General features: G+C 50.9%; 2 protein-coding genes across 2 annotated transcripts in view; both read left to right on the top strand.

Moving 5' to 3' along the window:
• LOC147736441 (uncharacterized) overlaps positions 1-24487 on the top strand; it is a 453286-nt gene that overhangs the window by 27047 nt on the left and 401752 nt on the right. The window lies entirely within an intron of this gene.
• Positions 1-24487, top strand: part of LOC147736444 (uncharacterized) — a 158158-nt gene that overhangs the window by 27042 nt on the left and 106629 nt on the right. The window lies entirely within an intron of this gene.

Raw genomic sequence — 24487 nt, 5'->3', positions numbered from 1 at the left:
CCTTTACATTTGCAGGATGCTGTGTTCAAGGCAGAAATAGAGCAGGAGATACTGGAATTTTTCCCTAGGAATACGGGATCAGTAGATAGCCTCATGGCCGTCTGGGAGGCCTTCAAAGTGACTGTGAGGGGGTGGTGTATTGCCAAGGGGGCAGGCATTCTAAAAGACCTGCGTCGGACCTTGTACACAATGGAGAAAGAGATGATAGAGCCTGAGAGGCAGATCCACAGCTGGGACAAGTCAGGGATCCTTAAGGCTAAATTGAGGGAGAAAATGAAGGAGTATAAAGAGAAAGTATAAAGAGACAGCCGATAGGGAATGTAAGCTCCGAGAGAAACATTGCACTGCTAGGGTATACGGAAAATGCCCACCCCTCTAGACCCTGAAGTAAAACCGGCATGTGCCGCTAATGTGTACCCCCACCTGTTTAGTGCCTGACATGTGTTTCCTCGCAGGTGTGTTTCCTGCAATAAGACTACATCTGGTAAATGTTTCTTCACAGCACGATACACCGTTTGAGTTTATCTCCCAGTCCGTTGACGTTCCAGTTAATTAGTTTAAGACTTTTATCCCACTTTGTAGCCATGGACTCTGTAGCTAGCCTGTTCCTTCCTGTGATTCCTGTTGCGCTGCTCCAGTATATGTGCTCTGCCGTGGTGTACTCCTAACAACCCCGCCCCTTCCCCTTCTCTGTGTAACCTCCCCAGTCTCCTCCCCCTCCCTTCCTGTCCCCCCCACAAACCAATGCAACCGACCCCCCACCCTGCTTCCCTGCTCCGTAGGCTTCGAACTACCCACATCCCCAATTAGCAGAGCTCCTTTCTCCCGATACCCAACCTGGAGAGAAAACAAAACAGAAAAAATATCCCTCTTTTCCCTTCCAAAGAAGGCTCTAGCTCCAGCCGCCACCCATGTCCACCCCATAAAAAGTGACATTATACCATGAAAACCTACACTCCGTATAACTTGAAGAGTCTTCCATTTGTAGTCTGCGTCACACCCAATCAGGCAATAAAGCAGCCCCTCGCTGGTCTATATAAGTCACGGAGTCAAAGAAGGGAGGGGGGACCATCAGCAAAGCCGCCAGTGATAACATAACCCTCTTCCCCACAGCAAACAACCTCGCCCCCATCCAACAGTCCTAAGAAAAACCATGGCCCACACCCAAACAATAAATCCCAGTTTACATTACAGTTAGTAGAGGTCCGCAGGGATCTGTCCAGCACCCTCAATGTTCAGCCGCCTCTCCGGGCGTCCCCAAACCAGGACTCGCAGACCTTGACCTCCACGAGCATTGACTCTGTCCATCAACGTCTGACCTGTCGGCCGTAAATGCTGGTGATGCAGCCTGATTAGCTCTCCAGCTCCCACCGCCGGCCTGGTCCCGAGCTGTTGACAACTTCCGGTCAATCCATTCCTGCACGTCCGAAGGTGAAGCAAATAACAATGATTTGCCCCCGGCAAGAACTTTGAACTTTGCAGGAAAAAACATCATGTATTTGATGCCTCTCTCCCTCAACGCGATCTTCACGCCCACAAAGGAACGCCTCTCTCGCTGCACCTGAAAGGTAAAGTCCAGAAAAAAACTAATTGTGGTGTTGTCGTAGGGTAAATCCCCTGCTTGCCTGGCTGCCCGCAAAATTGCGTCTCTATCCCTGTAGTTCAGGATTTTTGCAATGATGGTCCTGGGCGGCGTTCCTGGTTTGGGTTTGGAGATAGGTGCACTGTGCGCCCTTTCTACGGTGAATATGTCGGACAGACGTTTAGGCTTCAAGTGGTTGAGGATCAAGTCTTCCAGGAAGAGTTCCACACTAGGCCCCTCCAAATCCTCAGGTACGCCCACTACGCGGATATTGCTTCTGCGGGCCCTCCATTCTTGGTCCTCCAGCCGCACTGCACCTGGCGATGCTGGTGTACAAGGTCGTTAGGTGTCCTCAGGCCAGCCTCCACTCTGGGTCCCACCGTTGGTGTTGATGGCCCGCCTCGATACAGGGTAGCACGGAGTAGTCCCACACTGGCGGCGCTTCACAGTGGGGCCCTCCTGATAACTGCCGGATGCAGCACCTCCGGCCAAGTCGGGCTCTGCCCCGTCCCGACCAGGCTGCGAAGCCGGGTCCTCGCCTGCGACACCAAGCCGCCCGTACTGCCTCAGCACCTCCTTCCGGCAGCCAGTTCCGGATGACAGGGACGCAGCGCGCCCCCAGCGGCAGTCAGCAGGCCGGAGCTGGATCGATCAGTTCCTCTTCCTCGCGCCAAGTCAGCGCCGCTCAGGGAGTGTAGGAATCTCTAGATTCTGGACGGATTTTTGTAGGGTGAAGGCTCGGCTCCACGGAGCTCCCGGGTCAGGCGGCCATCTTGGCCGGCGCCTGGAAATGCCTCCCCTAAACGCTTTTTAAAATGTAATCTTGAGTGATTTCCAACTTGTATATTTGTAACTCTAACCACTAGTATCCGTAGTAGGCATATGTACTTACTACTATTCTTATTTGAATTTAGTTTTTCTGTTCATCTTTTCCTTGAGTGGACTTTTAACTTTTATATATGCAACTGTAACCACTATTATCTATAGTAGACATATGTACTTACTTCCATTTTAAGTGAATTTAGAGTTTTTCTATTTAAATCTTTTCCTTGAGTAAATTTTCAACTTGTATATATGCAACTCTAACCACTAGTATCTGTAGTAGACTTATGTACTTTACTATCATTTAGAGTTTTTAGGTCTCGACTAGAAGCGCGCGAAGCGCGTTCTCACCAGAGAACTATAGTGATCGTTTCAGCTTCTAGCCGAGACCTAACGAGCGGAGACAAGAGGTGGCCGCGCGCACCATTAAGAAGCATGGCAGAGTCGGATTCTGACACGCTCCTTGGGATTGGGTCACGCGCGTCGGAATCCGACTCTGCCATGCGCCTTGGAAACCGAAACCGAAGAGCCGCAGGACGTGAGCTGTCTACAGTAGAAGCTCACGGGCGCGGCTCTTAGGTTTAGTTTTGACTTGTATTATTTTAGTTTCTGCTGCCTGGAAAGTTCTTTGTGTCGCCTGGATAACAATAGAAGCGCATATGGGGAGACGTTCAGAAGTCCTTCAAGGGCACCACCTCGACCTTAGAGAGCGGCGGTAACTCAGGGGTTGCAAAAATCAAAATCCGCCGTCGAAACGCAGGGAGTTACAATGCAATCGGGCGGTTAATGTTCTACACGCTAAGGTACAACGTTCTATGTACACAACCCCACCTGGAGCATAGATGTTGGCTTTGCTTAGTTCAGCCAAGGGCATAGCTTCGGGGGGTGGGGGCGGAGGGTGGGTGGATTGTTTGGGGTGTTAACGTCCCCCCAAAACATGTAATTTCTGTTAAATAGTTGGCGCTGTACGAGTTGCTGAGTGCTGCTGTTGCAGCGCTTTCTCGGCACGCCTGGGGCGTGGTAAGACGGCCCTCCTCTGGGTGGTGAGGGAGAACGCTCGGCATAGGCTTTGGCTTTTGGGGGCACAGGCCCCGGCTGAAGCGAGTTTGCATTGACTCTGTTGGAAACATGGAGCCTCAGCGGCGGTTGGCTTTATTCTGGCTGCTTGGAGGAGCCAACACCGGTTTTGTATGTGTAGGCCTCCGTAAATGCAACTGGTCTCTAGGGGCCGGTCCACGGGAGGCAGTTGTGCTCTGTCGGGACTTACAGTAAATTGCATTCTGGGTTTGCCGCTAGCTTGGGGGAAGTGTTGGACAGGCCACATGAAGGGCCGCTCTCCCCCGGCTCAACCAGGCCCGAGCCCGGCCCCGCAAGTACCACACACCACCATTGCACGTCTTCCGTCCCCTCAGGGACCCCTGCCCTCGAGCATGTTAACCTCGTGGGCCCGATCCACTGCCGGCCCACGCGCCAGCCTGGGCCGCCATCTTGGACACTTCACCACGAGGCCGCCTGGCCCCCGATCGACCTCAACCCTGGGCCTGGCCAGGCCTCAGACATCCCGGCACCACCATCCACCCAGGAGGTGAGCGGGCTACTTGGCAAGTCAATGGGAGAAAGAGGTGTCGATGGCTCTCCCCCGCCAAGTGCCGCTCGCCCATCGCCTCCCCGAGCGCTGGCTCCACCCCCCTGCTGGGTGTCTGGACTCCCTCATCCCGGACCTCCCGACCTCCAAGTGCGAGGGTCCGGACATCAAAGCACGCCAGCCCTATAACTGGGGCAGCTCCAGAGCAGGAAGGCAGTTGTATCTTGGAGTCGAGAGACGTAAAGAGGAACTCATCCTGGACGGACTACTGGCGCTGCCGTAGCTCTGTCCTGTGCACCATCGTCCTGCCTGTTGGCGCTGCCACAGCCGTCGTAACTTTCAGCCTTCATCGTCGTCCGGATCTGCTGGCGTGGCCGCGGACCGTTGTAATCGTCATCTTCACCGGGACCTGCAGGCTCCGCCGCGGACCGTCATCTTTCATCCGTCCATCTCGGGACCTGCTTGGCTCCACCACGGCCCGATCATCCAGAACGCCGAGCTCGAGGATTGAGAGCTATTTTGTACTCATTGGTAACTAAAGACTGTCCCGCTACCCCTTTCCTCATCCAAAGACTAAACTCGAGGGGACCCCTGAGTCCAGACCTCCTTGTACCATACCATCGTAATCTAAGAATTGCATATAAAGTCTCGTTAACCTTCAGTCTTGTGTGGTGTCCGTCTGTGGGGGGGAAGTTACTTGTCTGTACAGTCGTTGGAGACGGCTCTCCCTGGAGACCTCTCCCCGTAATCTCGGCCGACCCTCCCGGTCCGTCTAACATTGGTGGCCAGCGGCGCGATCCGAATCACCGCATAACGTACAGAGAGTAGCTCACCCCACAACGAACCACAATGACAACTAAAGAAAGCGGATCAACTGAGAAGTTCCAAATGGAAAAGCTAGAGGAGTACAGCCATCGTGAACTAAAGCAGTTCTGCATCGAACTAGGTATCGCTACCACCGGACTAAGCACCAAGGACGATTTTAAGCAGGCCCTAGAATCTTGGGCAGAGACCGGGGATACCGAAACCCCTGAGCAAAGCACCGCGAAAAAAACCAACACGGCCCCTGAAGGGCAAAGAACCGGTCTCTCGCAAGACGAGATCCAAGAAAGAGAAAAAACCCGACTACACGAGCTAGAAATGGCCCGACTCAAGATGGAAATAGAACTCAAGTTGGCCGAACAAAAAATCAACTTAGAGCACCTACGTCTCCGAGAAGAAAGAGAGGAGAAACAGAGACAAAGGGAGCTCGAGGAAAAGAAACTGGCGTACGAGCACGAACGGAACCTAGCCGAGATCAACCTGCGTAAACAGAATAAAGAGTTAGGGGTGCCCGAGAGACCACACACCCCAGGGACCACGGAGAAAAAAGTACACATCCCCAAGGATGTGGTCCGAGAATATTTCCGAGAGGACGACATCCAGCAATGGTTTAAGGCCTATGAAATCGCTATGACTGCGCACCGGATCGATAGAAACGACTGGGGTGCCGGCCTATGGGGCAGATTCCTCAATGAAGGCCGCGATACCCTGTTACAGCTCCCAGACCACCAGATGACCTCCTACGACCATATGAAAGCGGCCCTCCTCACCCGCTATGGTCTCACGCCCGAGATGTACCGTCAGAGGTTCCGAGACTGCACACGCATCCCGGGTACAACTTGGGTGGACTATGTAACGTACTTTAGCCGAGCTTTCGAAGGCTGGATCAAAGGAAACAACGTCACGACATACGAGCAGCTGTTCAATCTGATGGTATGGGAGCATCTGTCCAACAATTGCTTCATTGAACTACGCCAACACCTCCTCGACAGCAAGTTGACCGATCCCCGGCAGCTCGCAGCCGAAGCTGACCGGTGGGAGATAACCAGAGTGGGCCGGAATGGGTCCTACGAGCAGAACAGGAACAACAATGGTCACCACCGACCGAGAGGAGGAGGAGGGGGCCAAGGACGAGGAAGAGACAACACTCCGGCCGCCCCCGCTACCAGCACCACCCCCCCGGCCAACCGGGGCAGCACCCCGGCGCGACCGGGGTACAGAGCCAATGTCACGTGTCACCGATGCCAAAGAGTCGGCCACTATGCAAATGACCCGAACTGCCCGCAATATCAGAGTCCAAGACCCCGCTAGGTGGCCGCCGCGGCACTAGGGGAAGAACAGATCTCCGAGGAACAAGAAACAGACGAGCAAGAGTATCAAGAGTGGGAGCCAGCCGCCATGACTCTCGCGTGCTTAGGGGGAAGAGACATGGTCCCGCGGGTCCCCCTACCCGCTAACACCCAGAAGTACAGCCAATGGGTGAGTATCAATGGACAACGGGCCGAAGCCCTTCGGGACACCGGGGCCAGTGTGACAGCCGTCCGCTGTCACCTGGTGACCCCAGAACAATATCTACCGAACATTCTCTGCCCTGTGCGATCAGCCGACAACTCGGAAAGTCTGTGTCGGATGGCCTGCGTCCCCTTCGAGTGGGGAGGGGTCTCCGGCATGTTGAAGGTGACAGTCCGAGACGACGCCCCCGTGGACTGCCTCCTCGGAAATGACCTGGAGAGCTCCCCGTGGGCAGCCGTGGAGCGAAAAGAACACTTGGGGATGTTGGGCGTCCCGGACTGGGCGTGCGTCACCACCCGGTCCATGGCCGCCCGTGCCAACCATCACCCGGAAGAACCAGAATGGCCGGCGCCACCGCCTCCGGTCGCCCCAGCCGAGACCTCCGACCATGACACCCCCCTCGAACCTGCTCAACCCTCCGACCTCGCCAACCTTGACCAGTGGGCCCAAGAGGGGGGACCAACACAAGAACAATTTCGCCAGGAACAGAAGACCTGTCCCTCCCTCGAGGGACTCCGCCAACAAGCGCTCGCCCAAAGCGCAGGGGATACCTCCGGAACTCATTGGGTCTACTGGGACAATGATCTGTTGTACAGCGAGCAACGAATCGCCGAGCTGGGGGCCAACCGAGTACTAGTAGTGCCCCTCCGCTTCAGAGACTTCCTGCTAAACCTGGCCCACGATGTCCCCCTGGCAGGGCACCTGGGACAGGATAAAACCTACAGTCGCCTAGTGACCCACTTCTTCTGGCCCAAAATGAGAAACGATGTGCACCAGCATTGCCGATCTTGCCCCACGTGCCAAGCCAGTGGGAAGAGCGGCCGCAAACTAAAGGCCCCCTTGCAACCTTTTCCAGTAGTCACGACCCCATTTGAGAGGGTCGGAATAGACATTGTGGGACCCCTGGACCCGCGTACCAAACAAGGCCATCGCTTCATTCTGGTGCTAGTGGACCACGCCACCCGCTACCCTGAGGCTGTTCCTCTCCGGACCGTGACAGCCCCAGTGGTCGGCCGGGCCCTGATGGGGATCTTCTCCCGTGTGGGGTTCCCCCGAGAAGTCGTCAGCGACAGAGGCACGAACTTTATCTCTAAATACATGAAGTCCCTCTGGCAACAGTGTGGGGTCACCTACCGATTCACGACCCCCTATCACCCCCAAGGGAACGGACTTGTTGAGCGGTTCAACCGCACGCTAAAAGGGATGATCGGGGGATTGGAAGAGCCCCTCCGTCGCCAGTGGGATGTGCTGCTGCCGTGCCTCCTCTTCGCCTACCGAGAGGTCCCACAAAAATCCCTAGGCTTCAGCCCATTTGAACTGCTATACGGGCACCCAGTGCGGGGGCCGCTCAGCCTGATCAAAGAAGGCTGGGAGATGCCTCCGGCCAAGAACCCTCCAGATGTCTTCCGGTACCTCCTCACCCTCCGCAACCAGTCCCGGCTCCGAGTCCTCCACACCAACAGGCTGAAACCCCACTTTGCACGAACAGAACTCAGCCTACTGATGGCCACAGACAATGGGGTTGAAGACGACTCCGAGCCTCTACCTGACCTCCTGCGGACCCAGGAGCAAGACGGCTCCGTAGATGGGGTCCGACTCTCGGAGACCCTCACCAGAGAACAACGCCAAGAGTGCCAAGCCCTCCTGTCACAGTTCGCCAGCCTGTTCTCCCTCACCCCAGGTGTCACTTCCTGGTGTGTGCACGATGTGGACACCGGAGACAGCCCTCCTATCCGCCACCGGGCCTACCGCGTACCTGATCGGGTACGGGCCTGCATCCAGGCGGAAGTGGCCAAGATGCTCACGCTCGGGGTCATCGAGCCCTCAGACAGTCCATGGGCCAGCCCGGTCGTACTGGTCCCCAAAGCAGCCGCCCCCGGAACCACACCGGAACCCCGGTTCTGCGTCGACTACCGGGGCCTGAATGAAGTCACCAGAACAGACGCGCATCCCATCCCCCGGGCAGATGAACTGGTCGACCGAATGGGAGCTGCCCGCTACCTCAGCATCTTCGACCTGACAGCAGGTTATTGGCAGATCGGCCTCACACCCCGAGCACAAGAACGTTCTGCCTTCTCCACCCCCGATGGCCACTACCATTTTAAGGTCATGCCCTTCGGCATGAAGAATGCCCCAGCGACTTTCCAACGGCTCGTCAATCAGGTCCTGGCGGGGCTCGAAGGGTTCAGCGCCGCCTACCTAGACGACATCGCTGTGTACAGCCACCATTGGACCGAGCACCTCCACCACCTCCGAGCAGTGCTGCAAGCCCTTCAGCGAGCTGGCCTCACGATCAAGGCCAGCAAGTGTCAAATTGGACAAGGGTCGGTGACCTACCTCGGACACCAGGTGGGAAGCGGCCTAGTGGCCCCTCTACAGCTGAAAATTGCCGCCATCCAGGACTGGCAGCCCCCTATCACCCAAACAGAGGTACGAGCCTTCCTGGGCCTCACGGGCTATTACCGAAGGTTCGTGAAAAACTATGGTACCATAGTGGGGCCTCTCACAGAACTCACGTCAAAAAATCAGCCCAAGAAAGTGAACTGGACCCCAGAGTGTCAAACGGCATTCGAACAGTTAAAGACCGCCATGTGTTCCGCTCCTGTGCTCCAGGCCCCAGACTACAGCCGGGAGTTCGTCGTCCAGACGGACGCCTCCGACCAGGGCATTGGGGCGGTCCTGTCCCAAGTGAACACCGAAGGCCTTGATCAACCGGTGGCCTTCATCAGCCGGAGACTCCTACCCCGGGAGCAACGCTGGAGCACCATAGAGAGGGAAGCCTTCGCTGTGGTATGGGCCCTCAAGAAGCTCCGGCCCTACCTTTTTGGCACCCACTTTCGGGTGCAGACCGACCACCGACCCCTGCAGTGGCTGATGCATATGCGGGGGGAAAACCCAAAGTTGCTACGCTGGTCCATCTCCTTGCAAGGTATGGACTTCACAGTCGAACACCGGCCTGGGCCCGAACACGCCAACGCGGATGGCCTGTCCCGGTTTTTCCGCCTCGACGAAGAGAGTCCCCAAGAGGATGGGTAACTCTCCCCGCCTTCAGCTGGGGGGGACGCATGTTGGACAGGCCACATGAAGGGCCGCTCTCCCCCGGCTCAACCAGGCCCGAGCCCGGCCCCGCAAGTACCACACACCACCATTGCACGTCTTCCGTCCCCTCAGGGACCCCTGCCCTCGAGCATGTTAACCTCGTGGGCCCGATCCACTGCCGGCCCACGCGCCAGCCTGGGCCGCCATCTTGGACACTTCACCACGAGGCCGCCTGGCCCCCGATCGACCTCAACCCTGGGCCTGGCCAGGCCTCAGACATCCCGGCACCACCATCCACCCAGGAGGTGAGCGGGCTACTTGGCAAGTCAATGGGAGAAAGAGGTGTCGATGGCTCTCCCCCGCCAAGTGCCGCTCGCCCATCGCCTCCCCGAGCGCTGGCTCCACCCCCCTGCTGGGTGTCTGGACTCCCTCATCCCGGACCTCCCGACCTCCAAGTGCGAGGGTCCGGACATCAAAGCACGCCAGCCCTATAACTGGGGCAGCTCCAGAGCAGGAAGGCAGTTGTATCTTGGAGTCGAGAGACGTAAAGAGGAACTCATCCTGGACGGACTACTGGCGCTGCCGTAGCTCTGTCCTGTGCACCATCGTCCTGCCTGTTGGCGCTGCCACAGCCGTCGTAACTTTCAGCCTTCATCGTCGTCCGGATCTGCTGGCGTGGCCGCGGACCGTTGTAATCGTCATCTTCACCGGGACCTGCAGGCTCCGCCGCGGACCGTCATCTTTCATCCGTCCATCTCGGGACCTGCTTGGCTCCACCACGGCCCGATCATCCAGAACGCCGTGCTCGAGGATTGAGAGCTATTTTGTACTCATTGGTAACTAAAGACTGTCCCGCTACCCCTTTCCTCATCCAAAGACTAAACTCGAGGGGACCCCTGAGTCCAGACCTCCTTGTACCATACCATCGTAATCTAAGAATTGCATATAAAGTCTCGTTAACCTTCAGTCTTGTGTGGTGTCCGTCTGTGGGGGGGAAGTTACTTGTCTGTACAGTCGTTGGAGACGGCTCTCCCTGGAGACCTCTCCCCGTAATCTCGGCCGACCCTCCCGGTCCGTCTAACAGGAAGAATTAGGATATATCTTTGGTTCTTGTAGCTTATTTTTACAAGAGCGGGTTGCTTAACACTCTTGTCTGGGATTTGAATGACTTGGTTTACTTACTGGGAGTTTTCCGGTGTTGCTGGTTGGCCTGCTTGTGGGCTTCATCTAGTGCTCTGGCTCGGCCCCTTAGGATCTAGGCCGGTTTCGATCATTGGTTGTATGTAAGTTGGGAGACTCTGATTGGCTGTATTCTGGGTTACACACTGACAGCAACACACAGACAGCCACACACAGACACAGCCACACACAGACACAGCCACACACAGACATAGCCACACACAGACATAGCCACACACAGACACAGCCACACACAGACATAGCCACACACAGACACAGCCACACACAGACACAGCCACACACAGTCACAGCCACACACAGTCACAGCCACACACAGACACAGCCACACACAGACACAGCCACACACAGACACAGCCACACACAGACACAGCCACACACAGACACAGCCACACACAGACACAGCCACACACAGACACAGCCACACACAGACACAGCCACACACAGACAGCCACACACAGACAGCCACACACACAGATAGCCAGACACAGACAACCACACACACACACACACATACAGCCACACAACCACACACACACACACATAACCACACATAACCACACACACACACACATAACCACACACAACCAGACACACACAACCACACACACAACCACACACACACATAACCACACACAACCAGACACACACAACCACACATACAACCACACACACAACCACACGTCAGGACACACTTTCACCAGGCACAGACACCATCAGTCGTCAGTGTACAGTTTCACCGGGCACAAACACCACCAGCCGTCATTGCACGCTTTTACCAGGCACACACCACTAGACATCAGTGCATGCTTTCACCAGGCACACACAACACCAGCCGTCAGCGCACACTTCCACCAGGCGCACACTTACCACCAGCCATCAGTGCACACATCAATTGTTAACGCATCCACAATTAACTATTGTAGCAATCGCAATATAGCGCACTTTACTTCTAAAGCGCAGCATGCCACCAATTCTACAAAAATAAGGACACATTTTTTTGGCCTACAATTTATACACTTTTAAAAAAAATGTTTTTATTGAATAAAACAGTGGCAGTTATGAGAATAATCATATATTAATATCCCTTTAAATCCGCAAAACTTAGGCAGTCGAACAATTCTCAAGACATTAGTCATATATTACACTTCTCAACTGACTGTTCAGGTCTATCTATGCATTGCATCGCTAGATCTCTCCATCTTCGTCATCTGAACTATCCATGTCGTCCTCTGGCAGCAATTCGCATTTATCTCCCCTGAAAGTATTTCAAGGTGCCCAGATTTTATTCCATTTACGCGGGCTTCCCCTGGTCGCAATTTATAGACTTTTGTTGCTGTTGGTGTTGCAATATTTAGCATTGCCAATAGCTCAAACTTAATTAACCCGAGACCTATTGCATTGTAAATGCTTGTTGTGTTTGTATCTTTTTTGTAGATCATGTACGCCGAAGTCCTTATGTAATGTAACTGGTCCTTTTGTAAATCGCTCTGACTCCTTTGGGTAAAGTTTGTGCTTTTATAAAATCGCATTAAATATATATATATAAATAAATAAAAAAACATCCAGTTAGTTTTTAGGTCTTGCCTAGGCAGCGCTTATTCTGTCTCTTTGAGACATGCTGTATTGAGGTATGAACTAGAAGCTCTGCTCGTGCTCTGCCCATATTTTTCATTAGCCTGTGTCATTGTCCTTTGTACATGTTGGCTCCTGATCTGCTAATAAGCTTGTTAGTATCTCCTTAGTACCTCCCTGTCTTCTGTTGTTACCTACCATGAGGACTGGCCCTTTTACATGTGTCTTAACTCGGGATCTTTCATTAGCAGTTCTGAGAACTATTTAGTTAATTAATGCACACAGCATGCACTGGACACCAGCTTCAGTAATGGCGGCTGCTTCTTTGCAATTGTATTTCTTTTAAATACGCTCCCTGCGCGTAAATCTGCTTGAATGCTTCCTCCTTTGTTCTCCCTCCCTCCCCCATCGTGTGCCGTGTTTTTTTTTTTAACCGGAGCGCCGCACCATAAATTTTAAATACACCCTGTGGCCTCCCTCCCCTGCTGCACCAATGCCCGCAAGGCGGGCACTGTCTTAATTAAAAAAAATCTGGGGCCATATGTATCAACACATTTTCCCATAGACACAGAATGGGTAAAACCCTTTGATACATCTGGCCCATAGTCTCATATTTACATACTTAAATGGTGGACGCAGGTCTGGCTGCGGTTGGCTAACCGAACTCGCATTTGCTCACTTGCCTGCTGCCGCTCTCGTTTTAGATATCTATGATCTGCTCCGAGCGCTACCAGCTGTCCATGTTGCCTTTGCTCCCACCTCCTCCCATTGTCCTTGTACCCTTTGTGTTAGTCCACTTTTTAGGTCTCGCCTGTCGATGCGCATGCGCATCGAGCAAGGCGAGAGTATTGGCACTTATCCGCTCTTTATCCACACTGCAAGGAATCGTGGCGATTCCTTGCAGTGCACGAGAAGTTTAAGCTCAATGCGCATGCGCATTGAGCTTAAATGCGCGTGCACATGCCCCCAGCCGCCTACTCTCTCTCACAGCCTCCCCCAGCTCCGCCCCCTCACTACTTGATTGCACGGCCGCTAGGCCGTGCCTCCCCTACTCTCCTCCCCCCTCCTCCTCTCCTCCCCTGCCTGCCTGCCGCTAGCCTTGCCTACTCTCTCTCGCAGCCTCCCCCAGCTCCGCCCCCTCACTACTTGATTGCACGGCCGCTAGGCCGTGCCTCCCCTACTCTCCTCCCCCCTCCTCCTCTCCTCCCCTGCCTGCCTGCCGCTAGGCCGTGCCTCCCCTACTCTCCTCCCCCCTCCTCCTCCTACTCTCCTCCCCTGCCTGCCTGCCGTGTGTCTCTTTACATGTCTTCCCTCTTTGTTCGTGCTCTCAGCGTGTATCAAAGTGACATGAGCTCTGAGCTCAGTTTCCTTAAGAGTCACAGTGCATGAGAGCCAAGTTTACCTTGATCAGTGACAGTCGCGTTGGCACAGGATATAGGCCGCTCACAAATTCAGTGCGCCCGCTACTGTGTTGAAATTGGGATACAGGCGCACGCCATTTTGGATTGGTCTAGTATCAGGCCGAGACCCGCAGACAGCCAGGAATGTTGGAGAACGCTGATAATGGCTGTGTTTGTGGCTGGTCCCACCAGCACATGCACGATTTGGTCACTTCCTGTTATTCTCTGGCCACATAGACGTCATCCTGGTGAAAGCTGTGACTGTGTACAGGACAGGCTCGTGCTCCGCCACCAGCAATCTGTGCTCCGAGCTCCCAGGCGGCCGCGCCGTGGGGATAATTTTGAACAATAATACACACATCCTCTCTTCATTGCAGTGGCGCAGGCCGCCCTGGGCCCACTGATTGCAGCCAGGCCCGGGTGGCTTTCGAAGCGTTAATGGCTGTTGACAGAATACAGACTGTGTTTGCGACATCTGCTTGCTTGGCTGTGAGCAAGGGTTGTTATTTTATTTTTTTTGCCTTGGTCTCCTCGCGGCATCAAGGTTGTGGTGAAAGGAACCGCCCACCCCTGATATGGAGTTAAAAAGCTCAATTGGAACCAAGGGCTCCTCTTCAGCAGGTAGGTAATGAGGGTAACCATGGAAACCCACCAGAGGAAGTGTATTCTGGCAGGAGGACGTTAATCCCCTCAAGGGCATACGAAGGACATCTGGACTTTGCGGGCACTCGGCAGAAATGTGCATTTTAGTTAAAAAAAATTACAGCTGTAAGAAACGCCCATCTGTAAAAACTGTGTCCAGCGTTGGAGACACAAGGTCAACTTTAGTCTACACAACACCCTCACTCTCACTCATCCTCACTCACCCTTACCCACCCTCAACCCCTCACCCTCACTCACCCTCACCCACCCTCAACCCCTCACCCTAACTCACCCTCACTCACCCTCACTCACCCTCAACCCCTCACCCTCACTCACCCTCACTCACCCTCAACCCCTCACCCTCACTCACCCTCAACCCCTCACCCTCACCCACACTCACCCTCACCCTTACCCACCCTCACTCACCCTCACTCACCCTCACCCTCACTCACCCTCACTCACCCTCACTCACCCTCAACCCCTCACCCTCACTCACCCTCAACCCCTCACCCACCCTCAACCCCTCACCCTCACTCACCCTCAACCCCTCACCCTCAACCCCTCACTCACCCTCACCCTCAACACCTCGGCCTCACCCTCACTCACCCTCAACCACTCACCCTCACTCACCCTCAACCCCTCACCCTCACTCACCCTCACTCACCCTCAACCCCTCACCCTCACTCACCCTCAACCCCTCACCCTCACCCACACTCACCCTCACCCTTACCCACCCTCACTCACCCTCACTCACCCTCACCCTCACTCACCCTCACTCACCCTCACCCTCACTCACCCTCAACCCCTCACCCTCACTCACCCTCTGACGTAAATAATTAATTTACTCTCTTAATTTCTATGCAGGTAAGTACTTAATCAATAATAACTCAGATCGGATGAAAAAAGACAGAGTCAGTGGTGTTAGAGTTTCTAAGGGTTTTATTCCTCATAAAGGAATGGTCGTGACCAAGATATCGGATTCTGAACACCACAGGGGTGTCAGAAGGGATAGATGAGCGCGCTAACATTTTATTGATAATACATAGCTTATATACTTAATTCACATCATAAGCAACAGTGCAAGAGGCGTAACAGCTGAGAGAAGACAAGATAACTGTATACACGTGGTACTAGTACGTAATCAAGAGGCGTGAACTAGGCGTGAACTGGAGGTGTGTACTAGAAACGTCACTGATAGGTGTCACAAAGGGGTGGCACCAAGGGGTGGTGCTAACAGAATTGTTGCAATGTCAGCAGAAATCGGAAGCTTGGATGCGCGCGCAGCTGCATGACGTGTGATTGGAGGAGTGCAGGGAACTTGACATTTACGCTGATGGAAAGAGACAGAAGTCTGGCATGTCAGATCAACTTGTACTTCTATCATATCCGATATCTGATGTTTAGGAACCATATTATCTGGGCGGAAAGGTCTCTAGGGCAGAAGCTATTCTATGCTAACTGTGGATGCGTGTATAAGCGCCTAAGTGTCTGCATGAGAAGCGTGGGGGCACGGGGCCTTCCATGGAAACATGGTAACAGAAGCTATGAATTACTTGCGTTGAGACAGGTCGGCCCTTTGGCTCTGCAGCTGGGGAGGATGTTTACTGAAGCTAGTAGGCAGGAATGCATTTTCGTGGAGCGGAACAGATAACTCGAAGGTTATAGTCAGTCTTGGCAGAAAGCAGGCTGAGCTGAGCGCGAGGGGCCGCGCTGGAAGTAAGTCAGAGTTCACGGGTACAGAGGTAGCCTGGGCAGAGGCTGTCAGAGTCGAAAGCCAGAAAAGAGGCTCGATGGCAGGAATTCAGGGCCTACTCTGCCAGAGCAGGAAAATATGTAAAGTACACTACAAAAAGACGGTGGCATAGCATACTTAGGAACGGACTATATAATCCATTCAGGGTGGATCTGAAAGAGGACAAGTTAACGTTGGACGCAAATGTATTTGCGTCTTCATAGCTGGCAAAGGAGGGAAGTTACATGCACTTTAAGCTGGTACATGGAGTCGGTGGGGTACGCGCTAGGGAACATAACATGACCAAAAATTTATATTTCCTCATTCCCTCCTTGTTCCCTACGGACCCTTCATGATATATCGATCCTCATGAATCGATCAGTTTGTTCTTGCAACATCATTTGTTCTTCTTTCTTTCGTTTACGTTTTGAGAGAAAACTGGAATGTTCAATACAAGAGGTGGCACACAGTCCACAAATCGCTGGCCCACACTGCAGGCACAGGCAGCAACTGAATACTAGGACTAGGCCAATGCCTAGGAAGGATAGGATCTTCCATCCCCAAGCTGTTAACGTTGTCCAGAACCAACCGGACCAAGTCCAGGTGCCTGGATTCTGATGTATCTGATTTGCAATTTTATGGAGACGTGTGATAGCTTGATATACAGATGGTGCGTTTTGTGGTATGAAAACACAGCAACTTGACCCGATGACCTTACAAGCTCCGCCTCTATCTGCCAAGATGACGTCAATAACAAGACGGTTCTGAAGGACAACAACCCGCATGGCGGACTGCTCTTCTGTTAAGTTACCTAAGGCGGAGGCAGTTTCATTCACTACTGCCTCAAGCGTTCTAGTTAATCTGCGTATTAATTTACTATTCTGAACAGGTCCTAAAAAGAAAAAGAATCCTTTATTAAAATCGGTGTACTGTTCCCATGCCGTTTCTGTGTAGTCGACAAGTGGGATATCTCTTCTGGGTCTATTCTTCACTAGATTGGTATTTCTATGGTAGTCAGGGGGAGCTAGAAAAACAGGTGGCAGAAGGAATGCAATGTAACAGGTACCATCCCAATCTGGAGGTAGACGTATGTATGCGGTATGACCACAAACAAAGTAAGAATGACTAATAGCTTTAAAGGACTATTTTCCATGATCACTGAATTCGACCACAGTAGGGCATTTACTATGACCTAAGTGTACTGAACCTTTCTTCTTGATACACAATTCACCAGTAACTGGCAATACTGACATAATGGGTAGAACTGGCGTGTCTTTGGATTCAACAGTAAGAATCATAAGGCTAATTGTATAATTACCTAATCCATATACTTCATTTTCTAGATCAGTTCCTGTTCTAGTGGGGAGTCCCTCCTTATCAGGGAAACAGACGTCGAGCAGGACTAAGTTCAGGTTTCCCCAAACCCAGCCCCCATCGAAAACAGCAATATCAGGATCTAAGGAATTAATTATTTTAAACCATGCTCCGCAAGAGCCATTGTGAGTGAATGGGTACGGAAAGAGGGGCAGAGCTCCCTTGTAATTCTGGTAGGGAGGGAGTCGACCACATATCCAGCAATTTGTAGCATTGTTAGTTTGATGAGAATGGTGTAGCATACTAATGAATGTGTTGTTGCGCAGCGCAAGTCTGTAGGAAAGCTCGTGTGGAGGTAACTCACTAAAAGTGTGTTCAGCAGATACATTATAGGCAGATTGTTCACGCTTGAAAATAGGGTAGTAGATAGGTAAAACGATGCTAACAACAATAATTAAAATACTCAGAATAAACATGATTAATAGTGTCACTATACAGTGACTACGAAGTGATTTACAGTATGTACGTTTCTTGGCTTCTCTCTCTCTCTCTCTATCTCGATCTAGGGGATACATGTCAGAAACTATTTAACCGATTCACCTTGGGGAGGACTTAAACAATTAAACTGTCTGACTTGCTAGATCGGAGTTTCATGCGATACTCTTCTTGAGGAGTTTTTTCTCGTTCAGATTCTGTAAAGTCTTTTGGCTCGACACAGTCTTTGGTGGGGGTGGACGAGTCTCGGTCAGGTTTCAGTCCAAAAATTTTTTTCACATGACTCGTGTGAACCCACCCCTTTCTTCCTTCGATTTTCACGGCCGTCCTCGTGGTGAGAAGAACGGTCTTCGGGGACTTCCAGCGGGGCTCCAACGGACTCTTTCTATCAAAGTTGCGCACTAGTACAATGTCCCCAGGACGGACGTCGTGTGGCTTTACATCAGTGTTGTCAGGGAAGGCTGCAGCAACCTGTGAACGACATGATTGGAGTGCAGACGTCAAGGAGGCAAGGTAATCTGTCAACATATTACAATCAACATCAGTAATCTTTTTCGGAATGGGCGTCCCCCACATATTCGGTGGTCTGCCAAAGACCACCTCGTACGGGGATAGCCCTGATCTCGAATGGGCGACCATTCTCATGTAGAATAGTGCCACTGGCAGGGCGACTATCCAGTCGACCCCTTTCTCCTGACATATTTTGGCAAGGCGGATCTTTAGTGTCTGGTTATGTCTTTCTACAAGGCCTGCGGCTTCGGGATGTCGGACACAATGGAACTTCCACTGGTATCCCAATAATAAAGAAACTTCTTTCATTAATGCAGATGAGAATGGCTGACCGTTATCTGAGTACACGACACGAGGCAAGCCGTATCGTGGGAAGAATTCACGAACCAGCTGCTTGGCAGTGGTCGGAGCAGTGTAATCTGGGACTGGGTATGCTTCGGTCCAGCGGGACAGAGCACAGACAACTACGAGAACATATTTAAATCCTCGACAACGGTCCATCTGGATATAATCCATTTGGAGGACTTCAAAAGGGTGATCGGGAGGATGAAATCCACCTTGCTCTACAGGGACACTTTTACCTGGATTGAACTGACAACAGATCATGCAAGTACGCACTTTCTGTTTCGCTGCTGCTCGTAAGTGTTTATTGTTCCAGAGATTTTGTAAACTGTCTAACATCGCTTTCTCTCCTAGGTGTGCTGGGCTATGTGCTGTATTTATCATGACTTGAACCATAGAGTCAGGGAGAAACCATGTAGATTTTCCCTTCGTCACCCAACCTTGATCTGTTTGGATCCCTCCTTGTTCAATCCATTTCTTTATTTCTTCTGGAGTAGCATGTGTCTGAATGTCGATAACATCTAGTGTGGGATCCCTGACTGTCATACAGTTTGTCGGTTCTGTTGTCTTTGTCGTATCAGTTGTCTGAGTGTGAGTCAATGCTGTATGTTTTGCTGTCTGATCTGCCAGGTCGTTACCCTGGGAAACAGAATCTGTGACTTTAGTATGTGCTTTACACTTCATGACGGATATGGCTGAAGGCAGATGTATTGCTTCTAACAGTGCTTGAATGAGGGGACCATGTTGGATCTTGGCACCATGAGAGGTCAAGAAACCTCGTTCTTGCCATAGCATGCCGAAGTCGTGTACAACTCCGAACGCATAACGGGAATCAGTGTATATGTTGACATTTCTGTTCTTGGCTAGAATACAGGCTCGGGTCAGAGCGATGAGCTCTGCCGCTTGAGCGGACAGTGTATCAATACGATATGTTTCTTTAACTTCAGTTTCAGTGGTCACGGCATACGCGGCCACTAATTCTCCTGTACTTGTTCTCATACATGAACCATCCACATAAAGTGTCAGGTCTGGATTTGTCAATGGAACATCTGTTAAATCTCGTCGGGGCTTTGTTACTGCATTAATGATCTCTATGCAATCATGCGGAGCTGGATCTGTCATAATGGTAGGTAACAGTGTTGCTGGGTTCAGGATACTGCAACGTCTGATTTCTATGTGTGGCTGGAATAGTGTTAATTCGTAACCTGTCAGTCGTGCTATAGTCAAGTGTTGAGTCTGGGTTCTGTTTAAAAGAACCTCTACAGAATGTGGAACTTGTACTGTTAACTGATGGCCTAAAACAATTGAATCGCTCTGTCTTATTGCTAACGCTGTTGCTGCTACTGACTTTAAGCACGCAGGGAGTGCCTGGGCTACTGAATCCAATGTACTTGAAAAATAAGCGCAAGGCTTATGTGAACCTGCCTGATCTTGAGTGAGGACAGACAATGCTGTACCGTCACGTTCTGTAACAAAAAGTGTAAACGGTTTGCTGTAACATGGTGTCGCTAAAACTGGTGCTTGGCATAATGCTTTCTTTAATTCCTCAAAGGCTTGTGTATGTTCCTGAGTCCAAGGGAGGGCAATCGAAGTTGCTGCCTCCTGCGTCGTTAACTGGATGAGTGGTTTAGCTAGAAATGCATATTGAGGAATCCATTGTCTGCAGTACGAGGTGAGGCCTATAAAGGCCCGCACTTCCTTTTGTGTCTGTGGTCGTGGCATATTTACAATTAACTGAATGCGATCGGGAGTGAGCTGTCTCCCCACTTTGGACAGCAAGTGACCTAAGTATACAACTTGCTGAACACAGAATTGTAGCTTCGAAGGAGACACCTTGTGTCCTTTGTCTGCCAAAAAATGTAAAACTGTCAATGATGCTTGTTCACATTCAGGCTCACTTCGTGCGGTGATCAGTAGATCATCGACGTATTGCAGTAAAGCGGTGTTAACTGGCATTTGAATACAATCTAGTTGTCTTTTCAGTGCTTGACTATAGATGCTGGGGCTTTCTGTGAATCCTTGAGGTGCGCGGGAAAATTTGAAACTTCGTCCATTTAAACTGAATCCGAAGAGATATTGGCTCTCTGGATCAATAGGTACACTGAAGAAAGCGTTCTTGAGATCAATTACAGTAAAGAACGTTGCTTCTGAATCAATAGCAGTCAATAAGGAAGAGATATCGGGGACCACAGGGTACTGTGGTACAATGCATTTGTTCAGTTCTCGAAGATCAATCACCAGCCGATATACTGGCGGTGCATTGGGGTCTGTACGTTTAAGAATTGGAATGATGGGTGAATTACAGATATTGGAGTCGGTCTCTACGACCACTCCCTGGGCTATAAGCTCTTCAATGATTTTCAGTAAAGCCACTACAGCATCGGGTGGTAACTTGTATTGTCTGATTCTGGGTAGAACAACTCCTGTCTTGAGTGTAACGCGGTACGGAGTGATATGCATACAACCTACGTCAGCTGGGCCATTTGCCCATAGGTGATCTGGTACATTTTTCAATCTGACATCAAATTCTCGTAAAACATAATGACCCTTGAAATCCCGTAGAAAGAGTCTAACTCCCTCCGGGGAACAGCATATTATAGCTCCTAGAGCTTTCAGAGTTTTTATTCCTAACAAATTTTCTGGGCATGATTTCGTAAGTAACAAATCTGTAACTCGTGATAATGGACCCACAGCCAAGGGTACTGGTTCCGATACCTCATTTACAATAGGCTGTCCTGAAAAACCAAGGGAAACATTCTGTGAGCCTGAGAGGGGTGCCCCTGGGACTTCATTATGACTGATTGTGGTGCGGCTTGCCCCTGTGTCAATTAAAAACTTTCTGTCTTTTCCCAATACGTGACTGTGTACATAAGGACCTTCTTGATCTACAGGAATTTCAATAAGAGGCAAACCACCTTCCCTCTCTAGGCTGCTTCATGTATATCGGGGGTAATCTGGATATGCAGATTGGGCATACTGGTACATCTGTTGTGAAACTTGTTGAGTCGCGGCAATGGGCTGTGGCTGTGGTACTGCTACTGTCTGCGCTGTGTGGGATGGAGCATGCATAGGCTGTGTATTCTGCATTGGCTGTACATTTTGTGAGGTCTGTTGCTGGACCTGGTCTTGTCTAGGCGGATGCGGTCTTTCTTTAGTTTTACCTGTTGATATGTTATGTTTCAGGACTGGGCATTCATGTACGTAATGACCTGGCTGTTTACAGTAATTACATGTCCCCTTAACGGGAGCTGTAGTATGACTTGTCTGGGTCCCACCTTTTCTCTGACCGTCGGCTGGGACCGTCTGAGCTACTAGCATTTTCATCTTTGTGTCTTTCATACGTTTCTGTTCCTGATCTTGTTCTTCTCTAATTCTGTTCTGATGATATTGTAACATTTGTAACATCTGGGATGGCGTATTTGCCTGCCAAGTACTTTCAACTTTGTACACTCTATTTTTAACTAATGGTAGGGAGTTCTCGACTAGTTTTGATACAAAAAGGTGTGGATATGACTCGCTGCTTGGTTGTAGGCCACTATTTATAATGAAACATTTCTCGAATCTTGAATAGAAGTCACTAGTATCTTCATCATGTTTCTGTTTACAGGACGAGATGGCGTCCCAATCTTCCTTTCTAGTTGTCAATAATCTTGGCAGAACCTGTACTATTAATCCGGGTAATGCTTTAGTCTTATCCCCAAGGCCTAACCCTGGGACCCGTTTGCTTTCTTCGTCTTCTATTTCTGCCCATGCAATCTTTGTGTCCCCCACCTCCCATTCCTTTTCCTTTAATTTCTCGTAGATGCCCGTGGGCAACAGTACCTTCAACATTTTCATGATATCATCATACGTGTAATCCCCCATTAATAACATGTCTTTAAGCTCTCTGTGGAAACCTGCAGGGTCTTTATCGTGACACGGAACTAGTTTCTTCATTTCTAACAGTTCTAACTTAGTCAGTGGTGTGTGAACATATACACGTTTCAAGATGTGATCCGCACCCATAACTGGGTGTACTTCTCGTAAGGGGTTCTGACTTTCAATGCCACTACCGCATTGCATGTGGTACATTTTCCTTTCTGGAGGTGGGGCGGGAACATATTCAGAGCTTATGAAGGTGTTATATTTATGTCGTTGTTCTAGAATTATTTGTATTAACTTGGTACTGAAACCTCTCCATCTATCCATGAGTAGTGCTTCTAATGTTTCGTGTAAGGGACCTGGATCGGAATGATGGTTTCTGTACTTGATGAGGAGGTGCTGAATCATGTATACACCTGCTAATTTCTACTCGTCTGGGGAGAGGTTCAAGAATGTCTGCGCTAACGTATCATCATTATATATGTCTGGGTTTTCGGCCCATAATACGGCTGACCGGGCTAGTTCCTGTTCATCCATAGAATTGAGTACATGGTACCCCATTCGGTCTCGAAGCCTTTTATCAGTTTCCTGGAACTGATGTTCAGAAGAATTCGGGTTTGTTAAAGCAGAGAGAAAAACTCTCTTGTTTTCCGGACGGATGCCTTTCCTAAGGTAGTTTCCCTTACCTACATACGCTATAGTATCTGTAGTCCTTCCTGGTTCTTCAAGTTCTTCTTCCTCCTCGGAGAAAGCTTTGTCATTCCCTTTCTGGTGTGCCGTTATCACTGCCTTTCTAATTTTCTTGTACATACTGGCTATGCAAGCCCCCTTGTCATGTTTTCCTTCGGCTATATTTTGACCCCACTTGTTTAGTGCATCTAATTCACTTTGATCTGTTCCAGGCCTGTCTCGTTCTCTTATTAGGCAATTTATGAAAAATCGTAGTATTTGTGCTTGAATGTCAACCTTCTGTTTCTCCATGGCATCCTTGATACTGTCTGGGTCTTTCCCTGTCTGAACAAACTCATATATTCTATCTAGACGTTCCTTCATTCCTACATAGCATAGCAAGATATCAGTAGCAGATCTTAACCGTAGTGATGCCAATATCATTAGATCGTCTTTACCGGGTACTGGATCATATCTACAAACGGAAATGTTTTCCCTGAGTGCGTCAAGGCGGGGAGACTGGAACGTGAGAGGACTCTGCGTTTCCCTGAAATTGAATCTGCGTGTTTGTGGCGGGGTCCGAAGACCCGCAGTAGCACCTCCTGAGGCGGACGCTTGGGCATTATCTCCCTGCGGAGTCTGGATCTGAACTTGAATTTGTCGTTTAGTAGGATCAGGTAGGACTTGCTTCGGTAGGTCAATCTTGGGTGCGGGAAGTGGCGGAGCTGGCGGAACGGGGGAGGTCTGTCGCGGTACCGGCGGAACATGATCTGGGGCCGGAGTGCCACCCCCGTCCCTGTCAGTAGGCAGGGCACGAACAGGCAGATTGGCGTAAGCTGGTGCTACATCCTCTAAATATGAATTTAGGAATATGTCTTTAGTAGTCTTATGCATTACTTTAGTTGGAACTAATGGTGGCGGTAAGTTTTTCGGTATTTCTGATAGGGCTTCAGATGTGCCCTCGGCCGCGAGGTACATACCGTTTACGAGATTGTTTCGGGCACGGTCTATTTGTTCTGTTTTTACTCGGATCCCTTCAATAACTAATTTGTTTTCTTGGGCTTTTTCTGATTCTTTAAGTCTGTCTTCTCTACGGAGTGCTTTCTCAGCACGCTTATGTGATTCCTTACGCCAAAATTCTATGGCGTCTTTCTGGGATTGTCTAGCTTTCTTTTTCCATAATGCTTCTTCTACCTTCATGATGCACTCGGCATCCCATGTTCCGGTAACAGGCCATCTGTGTCTTTCGTCTAGGTGCTTGGTGTAATCGGCCCATAAGTCTAGATACAATATGGCGTCTATGCCATGTTTATGATACATAAAGTTACCTGGAGTATCCCTAGGGGGAATAGGAATTTCTTCCTCCAGTATCCCTTTCCTAGTTCCTA

The sequence above is a fragment of the Lissotriton vulgaris genome, chromosome 1_2 (genome assembly GCF_964263255.1).
Source record: "Lissotriton vulgaris chromosome 1_2, aLisVul1.2, whole genome shotgun sequence".
Taxonomy (NCBI): Eukaryota; Metazoa; Chordata; class Amphibia; order Caudata; family Salamandridae; genus Lissotriton; species Lissotriton vulgaris.
The sequence above is the reverse complement of the archived record's forward strand: the minus strand, read 5'-3'. Positions and strand labels throughout refer to the sequence as shown.